Raw genomic sequence first — 20,568 nt, forward strand, 5'->3', positions numbered from 1 at the left:
ATTCTCAAAGACCCATCCAGTGGCACACCAAATCCCTCCTACAGATTCATGTTTAGAATCTATTAGCTGGGTGGTTATGTAAGGCATGATCTTCAGAAGAAAGTAGCTCTTAGCTCATTGATGATGAATGTACCAACAAAGAGGCCTCTGGGCCTTGCACTCAGCTGACAAATTCAACCCCGAACACTTGGGCCAAAATCCCTGGCCCAAGTCAAAGTTGTGTATGATTCTCAAAGACCCATCCAGTGGCACACCAAATCCCTCCTACAGATTCATGTTTAGAATCTATTAGCTGGGTGGTTATGTAAGGCATGATCTTCAGAAGAAAGTAGCTCTTAGCTCATTGATGATGAATGTACCAACAAAGAGGCCTCTGGCCTTGCACTCAGCTGACAAATTCAAAGCCGAACACTTGGGCAGAAGTCCCCAGCCCAAGTCAAAGTTGTCTATGATTCTCAAAGACTCATCCAGATTCATGTTTGTAATCAGTTGGCTGGTTGGTTATGTACGGCATGGTCTTCAAAAGAAAGTATCTCTTAGCTCATTGATGATGAATGTACCAACAAAGAGGCCTCTGGGCCTTGCACTCAGCTGACAAATTCAAAGCCGAACACTTGGGCAGAAGTCCCCAGCCCAAGTCAAAGTTGTCTATGATTCTCAAAGACCCATCCAGTGGCACATCAAATCCCTCCTACAGATTCATGTTTAGAATCTATTAGCTGGGTGGTTATGTAAGGCATGATCTTCACAAGTGTAGTTTTTCGCTTGTTGATTGATAAACATAGCGGCTTAATGGGGCTATAAACAAGAGCGGATCAAAATGGACTTCTCAGCTGCAGCAGACTTCTGTTAAAGGGACTGTATAGGCAGCAGCTAGGCAGGCAAGATAAAGGTACAGAAAGTCGCCAATAGGTGTCTCTCACATCTCACAGTATGTCGAAATGATTCACGCTTGTACGAGGAATATATTTAGTGCTGAATCTGACATGACCCAGGGCCCTTACTCTGTATATTAGTCACCTGAAGATGGCCAAATTAGCCCCTCTGCTCCTGCCTATAGTCCCCCTTTAAGGTGAGTTTTACATGAGCAATACAACGTCCTTCCACTCCTTGTGCATCATTTTCAAAGCGTTGAATTCCCATAACATATAAAAAATTCTGACCCCATCTAAGATCTTATATTCGAGAAGTACGATTTGAGTCGAAGAGAAAATGTCTTAAAAATTGAATGGTGGTGCAGTCTCACCCAGGATCAACACAAACAAATATAGAAAACGCCTGACCTCTAATTGCATTCAATTAAAAATAGAAAGGAAAGATAATTTGATTTAATTTTATCCATTTGAGTCCCTTTCTCACCACGGTGCCCTTTTTCTTGCATAACCGACTGGTTTATCCAACTAATGGCCATCTAATGGCAGGGTTAGATTCCCTGCCCTTCAAATTGGCCCCGCGTTTATTATGGCCTGTCACTCCAACAAGTTTGAAGGCTGGTATTTAGAGTCGGGACATCGGTCCTTCTTTGTGGATCTTGTTTCTTGCTGTGAGAAATGACGATGTTTTGTCACGGAGTTCATCTTAACCCTTTGAGAGTCGAGCCAGTTTTAGCAAGGTTTTTGCGTGTGGAAAAATGTGCTGTTAAAGGACCAGTGGTATTATCACTGGCAGTGTGACTGCGCTGTTTGAAGCCCAGTCACCTTCCATACACTTCTCATGGAAAAATATGTGATAATTTCTGTCGCCACATTGGCTAATTAACAGAGGTATTCTGAATAGTTCCGATCCAATATTAATTGAGAACAATAAACGAGTTTAGCTTTATATTTGTTCTACACCCTCTTGACAACAAGGACATTGTTGTGAATTCGTGATTGGTTTTCAAGTGGCATTGTCTAGGGACAATAGCACTCCATGTGAAGGCGATAGAGGTTGTCAATTTCAGCCAATTATCAGATTTGGACTTAAGTGGGAACTTGGAGTTCAAACCATACCGCTCTATTAATAACATCCTTGGGACTGACAGGTGCTGTCCTTAGTAGAGAGGTGTACTGATTAGAGAGGTAGAATTGAGTGGTAACAACCAGTTTCGGACCTAACCGAGTGTCCTTAAGAGAGAGTGTGTGTCCTTGATAGAGAGGTGTCCGCTAAGGGAGGTTGTTTTGTTGCTTTAGAATGGGCATTTTCTTGACCAGTGACTCTTGTCACAGACAACTGCCATGATCACTGCAAACAGGAGATTTTTATCTCATGCAATAACAATCGCAAGTCGTGGTGACAAAGATTGCTTGTCTGTCAAGCACTATTGTGACCAAAAAGGGGTTGAGTTGGTTTATCATAGGCATTGATGAAGTTTAAGCATGCTCGGGTCATAAACATTTGAGTGTTTTCTTACCAAAAATAAAAAACATTATTTGATTGTTGAATATTTCTATATTCATGCTGCTAAATTAATAAACGAACACACCGATAAATGTTTCCCTGCTGTTCGGAGATGCTCAGAGTCGCAATCTTATCCAAGCCGTACTAATCCCAGCCTCAACGATTCCTACCGAATATTTATACTGCCCAGCCTGCTTGAAGCAAGAACCATAGAATCAATGGCATAGCCAGGTGTACCCTCGTAGATCAATCACTAATGGCTTCCATCCAGAGGTATGCCCCTTCAGTACCTGCCTCATCAATACCTGCCGAAGGATTTGAGGAGATCAGGTATTATGTAACGTGATGTCTAATTGGCCATGGCTGAGATGAGATCCAGAAGATGGCTCATTTTTTGCGGGCGTTGGGTGCTATGACGTTATTGGGGAATAATAAACTGTTCGTAGAATCGATGATTTTCGTATTGACCTTTTGTATAGCCAACATAGAGGCTGTTAGGATGACGTCTTCACAGAAGTTAACATCATTGAAGTTGAAAGGTCGATAGGTTGAACTGAAGTTACTTCATGGACCCATCTGACTTTGTTGTCAGTGCAACAGTAGCAGTAGCAGAGTATGGCGCTGTCAGCCCTGATGCGGGGAACTTCGCCGACACCAACAGCAGGGTCAAGAATACGAATTGACTTCAGTAGTGTGTATTCATACTCCTGACTTCCAAAATTAACGTCAACATGACGTCTTTGCACAGCCTCTGTAGGCCCTGTGAAATTTTTAATTACTGAGTGACTTGGTGTAACCTTAAACTCCATTTCAAACTCTGTTTCAAACCATCCACCGAAGTGGCCTACCTCGAATTCCTGGAATCACTGAATCGGGTTCGAGGGACAGCGTACATCAAAATCATCCACAAGTGGGATCTCTATCGTTTAGAGACCCCCGCTAGTGCACTTGTACCACCCCAGGAATGAGGTGATTCTGGTCGATCTCCGTGGAATATTTCACCAACTGAACGAAAGACTGACACCAGGCTAGACTTGGTATGACTCGATGCACAAATTGGATTTTGGGACTGGTGACCAGAAAAAACCCTCTGTAAACTGTGGTGTTGTCATTTCCAACCAAGTACTCATGATCATCTTTAAAAAAGTCAAAACACATGCTCCGTACATCTTTGTGGACAAAGTGATTCATATATCACGTCAGACGTGTCGCCATCGTGTCACATTCCTTGTCACGACCTATACAACCTTCCCGAAATATTTCCTTCATCCTTCAACGCCAAGTAGCCATCTTAAGGCAACCTAAATACCTTCCATCAGCAAAGGCGAAATCTCACAATTAGTTTAACACCACGGATAATGGGCAAGCACCATTAAGGTGTCGCAAAGAGTCTTGGGATCGACACCTCCGCAATTCCTGCCGAGGAACGCTCGGAGAAGTGGCTCAGAATATACTTTTCTCGACCAAAATCAAAGAGTCATAAGGGCCCTTCAGACCGCTTTGTTGGTTTAATGCGAATTGTGTTTCCGGTGCGGAATGGTTATCACAGATGCAAGTACTTGGCTTATATCGACAGGATGTGATATTTTTTATGGCGTTGTTCCGTTGTTTGATCGGCAGTTGATTGGGGGATTCTCGATTGCTTTTAAATGTTTCCGACGTTAGCATGTTTTTCTTCGGAAGGCTCTGCTGCAATCTGATGATATTGTATCTGATTTTTGCCATGGAAAAGTCACTTAACCTTAATTGCTGCATTGGTTGATTGAGATGAAAATAAAGTTTGTTGCACCTAAGCACCCTGAAGATGAACAACAACCTGTGATAATAATCACTTGCAACAAACTTAGTGGTAACTAGTTTTACTCGCAGACAACGGATCTTTTCCTTGCTCATTTTGGTGATAATTGTCACAGGTGGCAGTGACAAAAATTGCTAGTTTGCTTGGCACTTCCGGTTAAACAAGAGACGGCATCCAGTGGGAAGTATATTTTTATGAAAGACCAATTTACTCAGCCAGTGAACAAAACTTGGGTCCCAGTAAAATACAATCATCGCTCGCAGACGAAGAAAAAATGTTCACAGAAATAGGGTAACTGCATACGTGCTAATTACGAGATCCAACCCTACTCTTAATTTCGTACCTAAACAACCCCAATCAGGAAATAATTTGGATGCCTGGCCCAGATGGTGCAAACAAATCGATAGAATGTGAGGTGAACGGTATATTGATTGTGATTAACCAAGTTCTTATCATGGAAAACCTTGGCTCTAATCATGGAGAACCTTGTAGGAGATACTAACAGGTTCCGAGAACTTGTCCAGATCTCCAGATCAAGGTATTACTCAATCGGGCATACACTCACTGGATATCAATGGCGGATTTTCCACCCGATTGGCGGATCGAGGCCTTGGTAAGATTATCACCTGGTGCCTTGTCTGAATCAGCGGGGAGTTCGCCTCTGTGCCACTCAACTGGGATAGCTGGCGATCCGCGGAGGATCAGGATGGAATCCTGGAATACTTAGCATCAGCAATCAGTGGATGCTGTTCAGGGGGATGCTTGCTGAGGGCTCAGAATTCCATCCTGCAGCGATGATTACCAACGGCGTACCCCTTTAATGCTGTGAAAGACAAGTATTAGTAATGAGTCGATTAGAATGTAATCGATCAGCAGGTACCACACTCGACACTGAGAATATAAACGTACCAGCCCCTCTTTACTAAGATACGGTACACGTGGATGCTGTTCAGGGGGATGGTTGCAGAGGGTTCAGAATTCCTTCCTGCAGCAATGATTACCAATGGCATACCCCTTTAATGCTGTGAAAGACAATTATCAGTAATGAGGCGATTAGAATGTAATCGATCAGCAGGTACCACACTCGACACTGAGAATATAAACGTACCAGCCCCTCTTTACTAAGATACGGTACACGTGGATACTGTTCAGGGGGATGGTTGCAGAAGGCTCAGAATTCCTTCGTGCAGCAATGATTACGAATGGCATACCCCTATAATGCTGTGAAAGACAATTATCAGTAATGAGTCGATTAGAATGTAATCGATCAGCAGGTACCACACTCGACACTGAGAATATGAACGTACCAGCCCCTCTAAACTAAGATACGGTACACGCCAATAAAAATCGCGGAGGCATCTTGGAGATAATGTGGTTGTCATGGTGTTTATAACAACGAAAGGTAGAGTATGTTTCAACACGGCTGCGATGTGAGCTCGAAAAGAAAATAAGCGATTTGCTCAAAGTTTTTATGGATTTTGATTTTGTGTTACCTTATTGAAAGGTAGGGTGTTTAGTCCAATTCATAGTAACTTGGGCTGATTTTGTGTACATGCTATAGTCTATGATGTACACTTAAGTTGAATTTCTGAAGTCTGTTTCAAGCTAACTTGAGCTTGCTTTGTGTACATGGTGTAATCCACGATGTAGGCTTAAATCATTTCTAGTCAAAGTTAGGTTAAATTTACAATAGTCTGGTTCAAGCTAACTTGAGCTCACTTTCTGTACATGCTAGTGCACGCTGTACTCATATCAAAATTAAGTTGGATTTTCAACCCAGTCTGATCCATGCTGACTTGAGCTGAGTTTGCGCACATACTGCAGTGCATGATGTACACTGTTTCAGGTCAAAGTTATGTTGGATTTTCAACCCAGTCTGATCCATGCTAACTTGAACTGAGTTTGCGCACATACAGCAGTCCATGGTGTACACTGTTTCTGGTCAAAGTTAAGTTTGATTTTCAACCCAGTCTGATCCATGCTAACTTGAGCTGAGTTTGTGCACATACAGCAGTCCATGATGTACACTGTTTCTGGTCAAAGTTAAGTTGGATTTACAACCCAGTCTGATCCATGCTAACTTGAGCTGAGTTTGTGCACATACAGCAGTCCATGATGTACACTGTTTCTGGTCAAAGTTAAGTTGGATTTACAACCCAGTCTGATCCATGCTAACTTGAGCTGAGTTTGTGCTCATACAGCAGTCCATGATGTACACTGTTTCTGGTCAAAGTTTAGTTGGATTTTCAACCCATTCTGATCCTTGCTAACTTCAGCTGAGTTTGTGCACATACAGCAGTCCATGATGTACACTGTTTCTGGTCAAAGTTTAGTTGGATTTTCAACCCATTCTCATCCTTGCTAACTTCAGCTGAGTTTGTGCACATACAGCAGTCCATGATGTACACTGTTTCAGGTCAAGGTTAAGTTGGACTCAAGTACACATAATTATGTGTCTCTGCTGACTGTGATAAAACATCATAAACTGTTATTAAACTTTTCCACAAAACGCATAAAACCTACTCTTATCAGACAAGAAATGGTGAACCAAGGTTTTAAAGATCCACCCCATTTTTTCAAATATTTGAAAATTTAACTCGAATTTGAAAATTTTCTAACTGTGTAAATACACACTAAATATAAATCTCAACAATGTGTAGATAGATATACAAATACTATAAATACCAAGTTTCAGCAAATTTGCATGCATAATAACTGCATAGCATTGTGTATGCTATTTTCCTGAGCCACTAGTAAAAACAATGAGCACGAACGGCATTCCCCTTTAACATGTTTAAAGATTTCTACTCAAGGCACAGGTGGTTTTCATTGGTGCAGATTCTTAATACGCAGCATTATTCCTTCTCCAAGCATTCCTGGATGACGTTTTCGACTCCAGCAGAGCGATTTAAAACTCGTTAAGCCTAATTAGGACTCGGCTTAACGAGAATTCGTCGCGTAGATCACAGGATGTCTGCATAATTAATTAGTTTCGATGTGATATTGTTAATATAAAGGAGGGAAATGGAGCAACTATTTCTCAATTGGTTCCAGTCTAAAAAAGCCTTGATAATGTGTAGAGGATGCAGTGCTTTGCGTATGAAATGTATGGGGAAGTCTCTCAAAGTTGGAAAGGACTTTCATTACTGAAAATAGGTTTAGGTTGAAGCAATCTCTTAATAATAATAATGATAATAAATTGTGTGCTGTAGCTACGGTAATTAAATGACATCCCACAGCCACAATCAGTCCTTATGACATCCCACAGCTGCAATCAGTCCTTTGCATTTGTCACTTGGTGAGATACAGTATTAAACAGGTCAGGAATATCCCATCTTTGCAGCTGAAGGGTTGCGCAACATGTGATTTTAGTTGCTAGGACCTGCAACTGAGTCATGGCAACATAACAAGCGATTGCAATTAACTAAACGGGGTTGGCATTGGCATCATGGTCCCATCGCAGGTTGCAGGAACAAAAGTTGTTGGTTTGTGCAGCGCTTTAAAAAGAAAAAGTTGGCTCCCTTTTTTTTTCGACATTGGCGATGTTATTCGCAGAGAATCTGCAGGCCAGGACTGACCCTTCAAACTCATAGAGCTGAAAATCAATTCTTCCACAATTCACACAAGTTACTTGTTTCTGATCACAAGAACTGTCCTGACAAATTTTGTTAGTAACCCTGCAGTATCTGAACACCTTTTACCTACTTTGGCTGAAAGGGTGGATGTCGTCCTGGGTGCCGACAAATGGTACCCAGGTTCGAGATCGACTGGACAATAAGCACCCTGGGTGCCATTACACTAGACAAACAGCACCCAGGTTCTTTTTGCCTGGCTTACGGATCTTAGGGACGAGGACGTTTCTTGCAATCTCGTTTTATCTCGCGCCGTGGTACTTGCGGCATTAGCAGTGCGCGAAATAAAAAGAACAGATAAACAGAAAAAAACGTGTCACTGCTAATGCCGCAAGTACCACGGCGCGAGCTGAAACGAGATTGCAAGAAACGTCCTCGTCCCTAAGATCCGTAAGCCAGGCAAAAAGAAGCTGGGTGCTGTTTGTCTAGTGTAATGGCACCCAGGGTGCTTATTGTCCAGTCGATCTCGAACCTGGGTACCATTTGTCGGCACCCAGGACGACATCCACCCTTTCAGCCCTACTTTGCCTCTGAGCTGTTTAGTCCCTTCCGGCCCTTTTGTCCTTAAAAAACGGTTGTTTTGATGGGAATGTGCTGTTTGCCCACAAATCCCTCACCAGAAAGCAGCTAATCTTTCAAGGACCTGATCAACATCTTTTCGCATAAAAAACCAAGGCGCCTACTTTGTGGTCAACTGCTCTCATCACAATCAACTAAATACTAAGACAGATTATCCTTGGCTCTCTGCGCTAATCTGCTAATCCGAACAATCGTTGACCCTGCTAACATATTGTTAAATTTGACCCTGAGCCCTTTTTGTCCCTTTTCTGCTGCTGAAACTCAGTTGGGGTTAGTTGGAGCATATTGTGTGGTGATGAGTCTTGAAAAGGAGGTTAAGTATGTGAGTATATATTTGTGGTGTGCTCCCTTGGGAATTTTGTTTCCAGGTCTTTTTGGAGTTGTTGAAGGTTGCCCTTGTTGTATTCCTCTCTGAAAAAACCCCCAACTTGCTCCATTGCTGTTTAGCCATTGGGTCCCGCTACATGCAATTGGTTTCAGGTCTGATACTACAAACAGTTTCATTTTCAAATTTGGGGAAGGTGTTTTAAAAGGGGTGTATCCTCATTGCAAGAGATCCGATCTCGTGCTTCTGAACATCTGGGCCCAGTTGTCCAAGATTCACACTGGCTCAGTGTGTTGGAAGGGCATACCATGGTTTGACTAGGTGATGAGGCATCACATGCAACAGTTCGGGCACTGAGACTTGATGTCAAATTCAAATGACTCTTAACTACAAGTTCATACTCCTCAACATTAAACAGGATCTCCACCTGATAATGACCTCACAGCCTCAAAGCAGCCAACGTGACAGGATCTCCACCTGACAATGACCTCACAGCCTCAAAGCCAGATGATGAGGCATCACAAGCATCAGTTCGGGCACTGAGACTTGATGTCAAATTCAAATGACTCCAACTACAAGTTTAAACCCCTCAACGTCAAACAGGGTTTCAACCAGACAATTACCTCACAGCCACAAAGCGGCCAATGTGACAATGACTTTCACACTTCCATCAACAGAAGGACCGGAAAGATCTCAACACCGCCAAAGAATTCCGTCTCGAACAAGATAAATCTTGACATTGCAGGCCCAACAAGTGATTAGCAGTCTTAGGAAGGTTGTTTGAACTTGGTCTGAACCCCAAAGACAAGGCCGGCGGAGGCTGGGCTGATGCTATCATCGTACTGATGACACTATCCATCGGAGATGACTTAATCTCGCAATTCTGGCCGCCGTAATGATGGACCATCAGACATTCATGATGAGTTTCTGGTTTATCTCTGTGTTATCTTCGAGAAACAGGCATGGCTTGAAGTTGTTGCCAACTGGAGGTTGTTGACCATTCACAGTAATATACCGGTACATTGAGGAGCGGGAATTGGATATTTTTGTGATAGACACCATAATTTTAACAGCATGTTCTTTTGACCTTGAAGGAAACACTGCAGTGTCGAAAGCTACTCTCAATCTCAACAAAATTTAGGTTGATCTGCAAAAATGGTGCTAGTATATACTGTCGAACCTCTCTATTAAGGACACTTTTGGGACTGACAGGTGCTGCCCTTAATAGAGAGGTGTCCTGATTAGAGAGGTCAAATTGAATGGAAACAACCACTTTGGGACCAAACCTAGTGTCCTTAATTGAGAGGTTGTCCTTAATAGAGTGGTGTCCGCTAACAGAGGTTCCACTGTACTGTCGAATCTCTCTATTAAGGACACTTTTGGGACTGACGTATGCTGTCCTTGATAGAGATGTGACATTTGATGGAAACGACCAATTTGGGATTAAAACTAGTGTCCTTCATAGAGAGGTGTCCGCTAAGATGGGCTCATGGTATCACCGATATATTTACTCCCAGCCACTAAAGCTGACCAAGGTCCACAACTCATATGTGAAAACATCGCCCACACAATGGAAAAGTGGGGTGAAACATCGATTTGAATATTCCATAAAAGTGTATTATACAGCTTTCGGAATTTTGAGTAGCCCTTCTGCGAGCGCAAAGAAATGTTTTGATAGACTACATTGTCGGAGATGACAGGCCGGATTGTCCACGGACGTTGTTGAGTGTGGTCAAGTATCGGGCTCCGACAACTGCCCTGTTTCGTATGAGTGTCGAGAGGGCCGATTGTTTGCCGTGGCTGTTGGCCGACATGATGTGGATGAGGAATAAGTTCGGAAATTATTGGACAGCGGTTTTATGATGTTTGGTTTTATGATGTTTAGGAAATAACTTAGTTAGGAGAGGGTTTTATTTGCCGTGTTGATAGCTAGCTTGCTGCATTCCACGTGGTGTCATGTCGAGAGGGCCGATTGTTCGCCGTGGCTGTTGGCCGACATGATGTGGATGAGGAATAAGTTCAGAAATTATTGGACAGCGGTTTTATGATGTTTGGTTTTATGATGTTTAGGAAATAACTTAGTTAGGAGAGGGTTTTATTTGCCATGTTGACAGCTAGCTTGCTGCATTCGATGTGGTGTCGTGTCAAGAGGGCCGATTGTTTGCCATAAGGTTGTTGGCCGACATAATGTGGATGAGGAATAAGTTCGGAAATTATTGGACAGCGGTTTTATGATGTTTAGGAAATAACTTAGTTAGGAGAGAGCTTGCCATGTTGACAGCTAGTTTGCTGTATTCGATGTGGTGTCATGTCGAGAGGGCCGATTGTTTGCCGTGGCTGTTGGCCAACATGATGAGGATGAGGAATAGGTTCGGAAATTATTGGACAGCGGTTTTATTATGTTAAACTGTGGTTTTATGATGTTTAGGAAATGACTTAGTTAGGAGAGGGTTTTATTTGCCATGTTGATAGCTAACTTGCTGTACTCCACGTGGTGTCATGTCGAGAGGGCCGATTGTTTGCCGTGGCTATTGGCCGACATGATGTGGATGAGGAATAAGTTCGGAAATTATTGGACAGCGGTTTCATGATGTTTAACTGTGGTTTTATGATGTTTAGGAAATAACTTAGTTAGGAGAGGGTTTTATTTGCCATGTTGATAGCTAACTTGCTGTACTCGACTTGGTGTCGTGTCAAGAGGGCCGATTGTTTGCCGTTAGGTTGTTGGCCGACATGATGTGGATGAGGAATAAGTTCGGAAATTATTGGACAGCGGTTTTATGATGTTTGGTGTTATGATGTTTAGGAAATAACTTAGTTAGGAGAGGGTTTTATTTGCCATGTTGATAGCTAACTTGCTGTACCTGACATGGTGTCATGTCGAGAGGGCCCATTGTTTGCCGTTAGGTGGTTGGCTGACATGATGTGGATGAGAAAGAGATGTCACAATATTTGGCAAGATAGTCGGTGTTTGACTTGGGTTATCTTGTTTTGACAACCAATTTAGTTCAAACGACCTGCCGAGAGAGCTGATTACTGGCTGTGGCTGTTGGCGATATTGGCTATGATACTGGCATTGCCTACTAATTCATGGATGTTAATTTTGAGGGATACTGGCCTAAATCTTGAGGTGAACTACAGTGGCTTCGGGGACATCTACAACAGAAATGTTTCAGTTTTTAAGATGGAATGCAGATATGTTTCAATGTTAATGGGAACACCGATATATTTCAATGTTTATTGGAACACAGATATGTTTCAGTGTTTATTGAAACAGATATGTTACATTGAAACAAATAGGTTACATTGGAACAGATATGTTTCAATGTTTATGGGAACACAGATATGTTTCAGTGTTTATGGGAACACAGATATGTTTCAGTGTTTATGGGAACATAGATATGTTTCAGTGTTTACGGGAAAATGGATATATTTCAATGTTTATTGAAACAGATATGTTACATTGAAACAAATAGGTTACATTGGAACAGATATGTCCCAATTTTTATGGGAACACAGATATGTTTCAATAATTATGGGAACACAGATATTTTTCAGTGTTAATGAGAACACAGATGGTTCATTGTTTATTGAAACAGATATGTTATATTGAAACAAATAGGTTACATTGGAACAGATATGTCCAAATGTTTATGGGAACACAGATATGTTTCAATAATTATGGGAACACAGATATTTTTCAGTGTTAATGGGAACGCAGATGGTTCATTGTTTATTAAAACAGATATGTTGAAACAGATATGTTACATTGAAACAGATAAGTTTCAATGTTTGTTGTATCACAGATGTGTTTCAGTATTTATGGGAACACAGATATGTTTCTATGTTTATCTGCACCCTAACCCTTTCCCAGTTGCACATTAAAATCCTGCCCATCTCCCTTCCAATGAAGACCAAAGTACCCCTCAATTTTCCAGTCTCCGAACAGCCAATAATGGCAATACATTGTTCAACACCTATGGAGTACTTGCATGTGTTCTCGACCGACTCCGCACCACATCAAACTCTCCCCGACCCCATTCCGACATGTTGAAAACATCTCCGCGAATACCCACAGCTAATTTGGCGTGTTTTTCATTTGCAGTGTCAACGGGTTCTCAGCTAAACGGAATACTTCTCAATTTTGACTCATAGGGAGTGTACACACTTGCAACTGTAGGGGGTAAGTGTAACATATCAGTCTCATTGTCGTTAAGTGTTTGTTGTATTGTGTAGTTTCTTGTAACGAGTTGTATGTACAGGGAAGTTGTGTGCATATCATAATGCATTGGCGCTGGGCTAGTTTCTTCAATCAGCGTGAAATATTTTGTTCTGTTTGAGGTTATTGGCCAGATAGATTTGTTGATAAAGCTCACCAAAGTCTTATTAGTTGCATACTGTATAAAAAATGTTTTTCACTGAATATAAATTTCAACATCGCCATTGTGTGGACAGATATACACATACAATAGATATCAAGTTTCAGCAAATTTGCCTGCATAATGACTGCACTACGGCATTGTGTATAACTGCATTTCTATTTCCCTGGACCACCAGTAAATACAACACTGTACCCCTTTGACACAGGAAGTCATATCAGTGCTATTCTACTCTCCGATGCTTTGTCTGCGGGATTACGCGACATGAACAATAGGAAACGCGTGAATCACCGTTTCTTCAAAGTGTGCGGAATCGTTTTACTGACATTCATCAATGTGCTTAAACGGATCATAGGGAGATTTTTTTTTTCTGGATTATACACAGGGTGTTTGAAAAAAGGGAACTGAAATATAAAAGCTAATACCTAGTTCTCATTGTTGTGTCAGAGTGCAGCACCAATCAATCTATCCATTTTGTTATTGCGCTAAAGCGCCCAGCAAACATGTGATTTAAATCGCTGTAGCCTGAGATAATTCAAGTATGTGATAAAGACTGCTTGTTAGCATTGGTTATCGCAGATGCTTGCGACAAAAATCGCTGATCGCAGCGATCTCTGAACAAAAATAAACCTTGCGATTATTTGATTTACCTGCAGATGAGAGATCTTTTTGTTGGACATTGCAGCAATTGTAATCGCAGGTCGCAGCGATGAAAGTCACTTGTTTGTGCAGCGCTTAAGAACCCATTCCATCACTGTGGTTGAGGTAGTGCTGGTCAAAAGAAACTTCATTGAAAATGGCGTCGCATCAAACTGAAACACTCTGCTTTTGGTTCTGGTTTATACATTCAGTCCTCCAGAGTTGAATTTCAAAAAGTTCATAGAGTGGTTTCACTTGATGTCATCACTGGCCATGTTGGATAGACAGACAAAAGAAAGCAAGTCCAAATGACCATGACAGCATTTGATTCAGTTCAGTCAGGCACGACAGATCATTGTTCGGCCCCCCAACATGGCTGACCGTGAAAACACTCTATACTTCATAAGATTTTTGAAACACCCTGTAATAGAAGAGACGTTTCTTTTCCCATGAATGGATGGATTAATGAGGACCTGTCACGGAGTCCTGCCATACTAAATCAAGATTGAACAGTAATGTGTGATTCATCCGTCGGAGATGAAATTACGTTGTATTTATCTTATTTGGCAATGCGAAAATAGATGATTATGATATTACTTTCTGCAGTACTGTTCAGAAGAAATGCCACATTGTGCACGCAACTGTACTGTCCACAACTGTGCTTTTAGCGTGTTCCAGATGCAGCACCACCTTGTTACATCTGGTTTCATCTGACCAGCTTATGAATGTCTCAGCGAAGACATGCTATAGATGCGATGGTAAATTGTAAGGACCGTTGTCTTTCCCGTCATATTCAAAACATGGCCAACGCGTTCGTGGTCTCAGAAACCACATTATTGGAAGATGAGTCGTCTCGAGATTTGATCAGACTCTGTTCTCAGACTAAGAGAGAAAGACCATGCCCACCTCTACCTCGACCATTGTTGCACCTCCTATAATGGTGTGTATGAGACCCTGTTGACATATTGCCACATGTACACCAGCATTCAAATCATCAAGGAATGGCTTGTTCCTCTGAAACCCATCATCTTTTGAAGATTAGTTGTCACCAGACGTGCCCAGACTCTGTCCTCGGCATAAGCTAGAATGACTTCCCACCTCTACCTTGACCATTGATGGACCACCTGTAATAATGTGTATGTTACCATGTTGACTGATAGCTACAGCAGCCATCAAATCATCGATGAATAGCTATGTTCCCTGAAACCCATCATCTTTTGAAGATTAGTCGTCTCCAGACATGCCAAGACTCGGTCCTCGGCATAAGCTAGAATGACTTCCCACCTCTACCTTGACCATTGATGGACCACCTGTAATAATGTGTATGTTACCATGTTACCATGTTGACTGATAGCTACAGCAGCAATCAAATCATCGATGAATAGCTACGTTCCCTGAAACTGCCATCATCTTTTGAAGATTAGTCATCTCCAGACGTGCCAAGACTCAGTCCTCAGAATAAGGTAGAATGACTTCCCACCTCTACCTTGACCATTGATGGACCACCTGTAATAAAGTGTATGTATGTTGACTGAATGAGGTGGTTGAGAACCACAACCTATCACGAATACTAATACATATATCGATAAGACTCTGTAGAAAGAGGACAAGAGTTTACGTATGAGGACCAATGAGGTCAATGATCTCAACCTCCCTACTGCTCCAGCAGCATTCAAAACATCGACAAATAGCTGCGTTCTCAGAAACTGCCGTCATTGCTCTAAGATGAGTTGTCTTGAGACGTGCCCTGACTATGTCCTTGCCTCTCCACCTGTAATTGCGGCTGATAAGCCCATCGCCAGCACCCAGAATCTACTCAGAAAAGATTCCCCGCGAATACACACATGGCAGCGTTAAATAATCCGTCTTACTCAGCAGTTACCAAGGTAACGCGAAAGCGCATCCCTGGCGCATGGGAAGATGGTTTTCGTTTTCAATTTCCTGTGCGTTTATGTAGGATTCGCGTCTGCTGAGTTTACCTGGGTGTTTGATCAACTTCGAAGACGGAATATTTACTGGTAGCACATGATTCTGATTGAAGAAGGGAAGGTGGGCATTTGTGGATGTTTTAAATTCGGCGTGTTTCCAGTTTCGTTCCATTTATTGATTTGAAAATTTACGGGATGTGGTCTGTTCTGTTGGATCTATTAACAACGCAGGATACTGACAGAAAGGTAGGTTTTGCTGAATTGCTCGGAGGTTTGAGCGTTTTGTAAAAGTTGAAGTTATGCGTGTTTTCAAGTTTGTTCCTTACGTTGATTTGAAGGTTTGCGGGTGAAGTCCGTTCGGCCAGATGTTTCGCTGCCAACTGCTACTGTGGTGGAACACGGTCTTGTTTCAACTTGTGCCAACTGTGACCCCGGTCATTTTGGTCATATGACTTGGCTACATCGTTGGCTGTGTGTTTACTGCCGATTTAACCGTTTCACTGCCAACTGCTGTAGCCCGTGTTGCAGAGAGCGATTGAGTTGCAAGAGAGGGGATAACAGAGATGGCTCAGGACTGTATTGCCTAAGGGATGTGGTCACACAGTTGAGACAGAAATGTCAAGTTTTAGGAGTCCGTGAGTGTGACTGTCAACTGTGTCTACGATGGAACAAGGCCTTGTTTCACCTTGTGCCAACTGCAACCGGTGAAGTGAAGGCAAATATTAACCCTCTTGCTGCGAGTGACGTGGATAGCAAGTCATGTACACAGCCCCATGACTTGCAAAAGACATGCTCGTGCCCCACTAGAATTTTGATTCACCAGCACTTGGACACACTCTGTAGCTGCCAAAAACACTTGGGGAGGAGCATTAGTTTCATCCTGATAATACAGATGGCAACTATTTTGGATAGTTTCCACCATTCAGATAATAATAAGCTGTACTGTTCAGTATTGGTATCCAATGTCAGCACAAGATGGCGCTGGCTGAAAAATAGCCGCCGCAGCAAAAGGGTTAAGGAAATTTTGTTGTGATGTTTAATATTGTTGTCGATTCCATTATGATACATTTCATGATGATAACGTGAGGCAATTAGTGAATATCATCCAAGGAAATGTTAGAACTCGAGTACGCCTAGCCCCAGAGTCATGTCTAAACTTTCCGATATGCCACTGGTCTTAGCAATCTGACCTTTTCGCGGCGAAGTCAGACTTTTGATATCCGAGTGGGATTATTGCATGTCTCGTCATAACCAATATGGCTGTATCTCTTTTATCTGGAGCAAAAGGCTTTTGGCCTTGAATGAGGACTAGCTGATTTAAAGGGACAATATAGGCAGCAGCTAGGCAGGCAGGATAAAGTTACTCGAAGTCGCCAATAGGGGTCTCTCACATTACTCTTTTATCTGGAGCAAAAGGCTTTTGGCCTTGAATGAGGACTAGCTGATTTAAAGGGACAATGTAGGCAGCAGCTAGGCAGGCAAGATAAAGTTACACAAAGTCGCCAATAGGGGTCTCTCACATCTCACAGTACATTGAAATGATTCACGCTTTTATAAGGAATACATTTAGTATTATCCTACTGGCAAGGTAAATACCACATCCGAGTAGTCCCTTTAACCCTCTCGCTGCGGGTGACGTGTACACCACGTCTTGTACATGGTCCCATGTCGTGCAGGTGACGTGAAGAGCGCCGGGTGGCGCTCTGGCCGAAAATGGCTGCGGCAGCGAGCGGGTTAAATACTGCACATCAGTGCGAACTGCATCAATCAAACTCCCTGGTCCAACCGTAAATCTGCTCTAATCATTCCTTTCGCAAAACGTACATGTCCCAGTGGTACATCTATCACCAGCTCCTAATAAATGGGAACTAACCAGACAAGACTATCGGATTGACTGGATTTTTTGTGGCCCCCAGTAGGGTATCTAGATCACGCTATTAGATCTCCGACCAAAAGGAAGACTGCTGCTGGTATGGGTGGAGATGTCAGCGTTTTCTATGATGTTCTCAATTTTGTGTCATTCTACAGTATTCAGTCTCAGTGCAGCAATACATTTTCCAGTCTTCGTGATATATGTGGTCATAGGAGCCTCATAGCCTAGTTTTTGACGCTGCTGGCTACTGAGCAATAGGGCCCGGGTTCGATTCCCGGGAGAACCCAGGATTGTATTTCTGGATGAACCGGCGTGGCTTTCAAGGAACAAATATTCCTGACTCTTCACAGTCCTTCGAATGAGACTTAAAATCGAGGTTCCTTGTTTCTGGTGTCTATGCCAGGGCAGGTTAAAGACCCCACTAAGTGAGAAACATGAGTAGCTTGCGTGGACTTTACCTCTGGCCAAAGTCGGATTCGCTAGGCCATTAAAATCAATTGGGTCCGAACCATAGTGGCATGTAAAAATGTCATTTTGGGGGAGGAATACACAATGCGGATCATTCTCCAAAGCAGCGACAACATTCAAGCATAGTGTAGGACTACTATCACTACTGTCCACTGCGCTGGAGAATGAACGCGAGTTTGGATATCGTTTTCGAAATTCCTAGACTCAAATGTAAGCGACGCTCTGATTGGGCGTGCTTACTGCTGCGCTGACTACTTCACCAAATGAGGGCGAATATCTCCGGGGTTGTGTGCAGGGCTGGAGAAGCTCATTCTCGGCAGCTGCTCCAAGACTGTGGAATCAGCTGCCGACGAGCGTCCACCATGCCGATTCCATTGAAGGTTTCAAGTCCCTCCTGAAGGCCCACCTATTTGCAGCTGCCTACGGGAGGGATAGCGCCCCAGAATACTCTCCTGCGGAGTAATTGGGGCGCTATATAAATAATATGTATTGATTGATTGATTGATTGATAACCCCTGATTTCCTCAGGATGAGCCTCTCTGTGCGAGGAATAACTCGATGAAAGCTTGTAATAAAGCATCTCGACGTATTAGCTCAAGTTTGGTGTTAAATCCAATAACGTTTGGAAGTACCCCAATATTTTGTCAACAGAGGCTAAATGCACTTTGGCACATGTATTGATGGAGAGCATCTTCGAGTCCACTTCTCTTGCTCATGGCTAGGAGGAAAGTCTTACAAGTGAAAAATCAATGGACTTTGTGTGGTTAGGAGATGTATTGGACCATTAAGCACTCACATTGACTGACTCTTATCATGTGGCTCTTTCAAATTGATGGCCAAAGTTCTCTTGATGACGAAGTTGCCAGTTTTGTTCAAGGCCCCATGAGTGTGCCTTGTTCCTGGAGAAATCACCTCCAAGTGCAGAGCGAATGCTGAAGGAGAAGTTCTTTGTCTAACCCTACCAAAAGCTCTTGAGGCATTTGTCGGGGATTCTGCAATCAAGCCAAAATTTGTATCACAGTCTGTTTGCATCTTTGTCTTCTGATCGCCTGCTGATGGTCTTTAGATTCTTGCCGAATTCCAAGATCTCTCAAAAATGGCAATTTGCCGACTCATTTGGCCAGCATGGATAGCCAGGGATTATAGTGATTGGGGTCACTGAGGGGGTCGAATTAAAAATTACAGCTCGAGCTTGCGACTGTGGTCTCTAATCCATCGTCCCTTGGATGTGCAGATGTCTTTGAAAACAGTTGCTGGAGTTATAATTGCTGGCGGGAAATGGCTGGGATTATGATTTGAGAGTTGCCACTTTAACAGTGTATTTAAATGGGGTTGGCGCTACCCCTTGGGTGTCCTAACAAAGTGGAAATGCCCCAGCCGCCAATCGTCATCAATGGGTTTATGGTTGTTACTTTTTGCCTGTTGATGATTAGGCTTCTTTTATAACTTAAGGGTTGACCATAGGCACCATAATTTTGGCTAGAGCTTGAAATCTTAAAGCAATGACAACTCCTTTTAAATGAAGAGCATATCAGTTTCAAGGGTGGGAAGCTGTTGTCTGGAAAACAAGGAACTGACTCCCGACCTTGAAATTGGCATTCACTTCGTTTTGGAAGAGCTCTCATTGCTTTAGGATTTCTAGTTACAGCCAAAAAGGTGGTGCCTTTGGTCAACCGTTAAATGTCTCTTCGAGGTTGTATGATGGCATGAAATGGCGTGGATTAACTTGACAAGGGTCATTGGTTGGGTCAGTTTGAAATCATAGCACCTGGGCCCGATGCTGAGAGGGAGGGGCAGTGAGGCAAAGATTGAACCCCTGGAGGTCCGAGAGACAAGATGGGCCAATTATGATTGCATCCTTTCTATGAGAAGGAAAGTGTCTTGGATTAGTTTATATCGAAAACCTAGAATTTGCAAAGGGATGGTCTAGCGCTTGAAGCGAAGGTAGACGACTACTTGTGTACACCTGATGTGTACATCTGCGCATCAGTTTATAGTTTGCTCAGGCCAAGTTGGGCTGGTACTGAAAAGATGGATTTGGGTCCAGACCACTGATGAAGAATTGGAACCCATTCAAGGCCCCGAGATTGGGACATTGTCGTGATAAATCTCTGGGGATTTTCTATGATCTCTTGGTGTTGTTTGGACAATGGCCGAGTTGCTTCAACGATTGAGATTGTTATCACAATTGAGAGATGATCTCGGACAAGTGTCTTGTGGCTCTTTCTCGTGAGATCGTTGGGGTCGCTGGTCAGGGGCGGAGGTCAAGGTAGCTGGGTGCATCAGAGGTGACTGGTGCGTATGGAGCATCCTGTATGTTTAAAGGCCCATGCCGTTTGTTAAATATTTGAAATTTGTGATTGAATTTGAAGTTTTCAAATTCGGTTGATACATACCGCATATAAATTTCAACAGTGCTCTTCTGTAGACAGATGCACAAATACTATAAATACCAAGTTTCAGCAAATTTGCATGCATAATAACTGCACTACGGCATTGTGTATAACTGCATTTCTATTTTCCTGGACCACCAGTTATGACAAATGGCGTACCCCTTGTAGGTATGTA

At 42.7% G+C, this 20,568-nt stretch overlaps 1 protein-coding gene across 10 annotated transcripts in view; it reads left to right on the forward strand.

Annotated features, from left to right (window-relative positions):
- The window catches only part of LOC135502004 (brother of CDO-like), a 151,939-nt gene that overhangs the window by 73,415 nt on the left and 57,956 nt on the right, over nucleotides 1-20,568 (forward strand). For 7 of the 10 annotated variants that reach the window (XM_064794423.1, XM_064794434.1, XM_064794433.1 and 4 more), the window contains one exon: nucleotides 12,819-12,896. The exons of 2 other annotated variants lie outside the window; for them this stretch is intronic. The gene's annotated coding sequence lies outside the window, so the exon portion shown is untranslated. Of the gene's footprint in view, nucleotides 1-12,818; nucleotides 12,897-15,871; nucleotides 15,906-20,568 lie in introns of those variants that run through there. One more of the 10 variants, XM_064794431.1, reaches the window with a different exon arrangement.

This window comes from Lineus longissimus, chromosome 18, assembly GCF_910592395.1.
Source record: "Lineus longissimus chromosome 18, tnLinLong1.2, whole genome shotgun sequence".
Classification (NCBI taxonomy): Eukaryota; Metazoa; Nemertea; class Pilidiophora; order Heteronemertea; family Lineidae; genus Lineus; species Lineus longissimus.